This window comes from Pinus tabuliformis, chromosome 2_1 (assembly GCF_031772625.1).
Source record: "Pinus tabuliformis cultivar Carrire ecotype Pingquan chromosome 2_1, CPIR1, whole genome shotgun sequence".
Classification (NCBI taxonomy): Eukaryota; Viridiplantae; Streptophyta; class Pinopsida; order Pinales; family Pinaceae; genus Pinus; species Pinus tabuliformis.
Window position 1 is genome coordinate 530,794,482 of NC_142299.1, and position 3,410 is coordinate 530,797,891.

The window sequence follows — 3,410 nt, forward strand, 5'->3', positions numbered from 1 at the left end:
TCAATGAAGACATGTTAGTTAAGTTTAGTGCAATAGAAACAAGTGGTTGACGGTCCTATCTAGCAAGCAAACGCAAGCGAGTGTTGCACAATATCTAGGCTTCCTGAGTGGTATGGAATGATCGAGTTGAATGAAAAGTGTTGCCCCACCACAATGGGGGTCTTGGTTTGGATCCATGTCATCTCTCGACTCCTTGCAAGAAACCATTTTTATCCTTAGCTCAACAAAACTCTGAAAAACAAATCTTGAAGACAAAATAGAGAATTATAATCAAGACTCTAAGAGAATGGATGGCCCATTCCAAGGATAAACCATGATGCTTATTTCCCTAAACATTTGGGGATGGGGTGATCCCTGCTATAACCAAGCCATTGCCCATTTGGTGCAATGCCATAAACTAGATATCATTTTAAGCCAAGAAACCATGTTCGTTGGGGACAAAATAGTGAAAATCGTGTCTTTCACTCTAAAAGGTTGGTCTTCTTCCATTGTTAAGGAAATGTGAGTCAAGAGTGTTGGCAACTCGCTAGAAACACATCCTTAGACCTCTGAATTACAATTATCTTAATTCATAGCTTATCGTTGAACCCTCCTCCGTGGCATTGGGTAAATCATTTTCTATTTTCAACTTATATGGTCAATGTGGTTGGAGATCTCAATTTTATCATATCATGAAGATGTTTTGGGTAACACAAGAACATTGGATCCAAGAAGAGCATCCCCTTCATAAACTTGGTGGAGTTGGACTCAACCTATAGAAACTCTAGTGTTAGTGCAAAAGGCATTACCAAGAGTTTGGACCACTTTTTAGTATCTAAAGCTATTTTGGAATATTCACACAAGTTGAAATGTTTGAGTTATGTCCCATTATTCAGAGAATTTAGAAAGATAAGTCAAAGCAAACTACATTCTAAATTCAATCCATTTTTGGTTAAAATATGGGGAATTTATTAAAATATTCAAGGAAAAAAGGGTCATTTACTCCCCTCACTATGAAGGGACATCAAAGTTTCATCTTAACAAAAAATTATGGAAGTTTAAGAAAGCAATAGTGATGTGGGTTTGGGATTAACATAAGTAATCTTGAAAAACTCTTCATACAAGGCATAGCTGCACTTTTCACAAAACATTTTGATTGCACCTTCTTGGAAGAAGACAAAAAAGCTTTAAAATATTTTGAAGATGAGAAAAAATCTGAAAGAAGCCCATGGAGGCAAACAAAAAAGCTAAGCCATTTGGCTCACTCAAGGTGACAAGAATATGATTTTTTTCATAATGTGGTGAAAGGTAAGAAAAACATAAACACCATACGGGAATTCCCTAGACCTAAAAGAAACAAGACTTCCACTTTCACAGAAATTGCTTATGAGTGAGTTAACTACTATACCCAATTGTTCAAGGACCCAAGAAAACCAATATTGTTGATACCATTAAAATTGGTATAAAAGTTCTAAAGGTTTGTTGATTATAATATTAACAAACAATTAATAACAAAGGTTTCCAACGAAGAGCTAAAAGTTAAGGTCATTTCTCTTCACATGGACAACAATCTAAGCCATGATGACTAGACCATTTAGCTTTTCCACACACCATACAATCATCTAGAAATCTCATCCTCAATGTCGCACAAGATCCGATTTCAAGGCATGTGTTGAGTAGAGTCAATTCAACATTCGATGCTCTCTCATTATAAAATATGGCCTAGACTCCTTTGAAAATTTCAAGCCTATCACCTAATGCAATATCATATACAAGGTAACATCTAATGTCATTTCTAAAAGACTTGAAACATGTCAGTTCAGATGTCCTCTCTTTAAAAGTGAATTGGTTTCCTTCCAAATAGATTGATTCATGATGTTGATTTAGCACAAAATACTCTACACGCCAAGGGTTATGGTTATCAAAATGATCATGTCGAATGCTTTTAATAAAGTATATTTATTTCCCTAGCCAGTTTCCAATTTTTCCAATCACCAAAAAATAAGGAAAAAGAGTAAAAAGTAGACTTATTTAAAGATCATCTTGATTCACAATGGATTCTCTTCCCTCTATAAACTAGGTGGATGAATGCATTGCATCCTCTTCTTTCTCACCACTCTTGAATGGGTCAACACCTCTTTTTTCAAACTAAGGGTCGAGGCAAGGCCACCACCTCGACCATGTGTTGGTTCTTGTCGCAAAAGGATTAAGCACATTGTTGAGTCCCATCGAAAAGAAAGGAAACATCAAAGATATTCATTTAGCTAGAAATCTCTTAATGACCCATATCATTTGATCAAAGAACCCAATGCCAAAAAATTCATGGTGAGTTCTTGGAGCAATTCAAATCATTTTCATTAAGAGCTTTGATTGATTCTACCAAATTCTTTTTGTTGATGATGTTCTGCATTTCGGTTTTGGATCAAGAAAATAAGTTGAGATTTTGAAAGGGGTTTCCAGAAATCTATAGCTCTACTACATACATGAAGGTAACTTCCAAAACTCCTCAATTGCTTATCCATGACCTATTTCCAAGATGAAATAGGGCCATGGTGGCCCTGCTCACGTTCAAAGAAGAAATGTTCAATGACGGTTTGAATTATCTTGGTTTTATATTAGAGAAAAATGCTTATGACTTTCAAAATTGGATTTGGTTACATGTGAAAGAATTGAAAAAAAAAAAGATTTCCAAGTCATGCTCTCATTAGTTGTACTTCAAGAAAGATTAACCCTAAGGAAGTTAATCTCATGCTCTGCTAGAAGTTACCCTTGTCCCTTCGTACTATGTCCTAAATCCCTGTAGGAATTTTGGATAAGGTTAGGAAGAAATGCTTTTAATTCCTCGGGAAAAGCCATCAAGACAAGAAGGCAATCCCCATGTTAAAATGGAAGAGGCCTGCAAAACCCAAAGCTACTAGGGGGATGCAGTTTAAAAAAATATTCATCAATTTGGATGTGGCTTAAAGAAAATCTATGGAGGTTGATAAAAGTGGACACTCTCTAGCAACAGGTAATGTGTGCTATAGATATATTGCCCCCTCTTTGGAAAATTGGATCTGCTATTTTGAAAGCCCTTATTTTGGCTTTGCTCGTTGTTGGGTTTTGCTTGTGCTGGGAAAGTGGGAAATGGAAGAAGCATTAAGCTTTGTCTTGACCCTTAGGAAGGTTGTGATGGGAACCATAGGCTTTTAGTTGAGCTTCAGGAAACTCTTAGAAATAGAGCAGTCATCTCACTTGTAGGTGCAACAATTCCAGGTTATCGTTTATGGCAGTGAAATTAGAAGGATTTAAGTCTCCTAGATTTGGAAGGTCACTTCGCTGATGGATGGAACAACTTTATCCAAGGCTTTCAATGGTAGTTCATCAAGCTTAACATGAATATGTATGTGCTGATATGGTCCAAAAGCCCATGAGGAATTAATTAGGGTAAA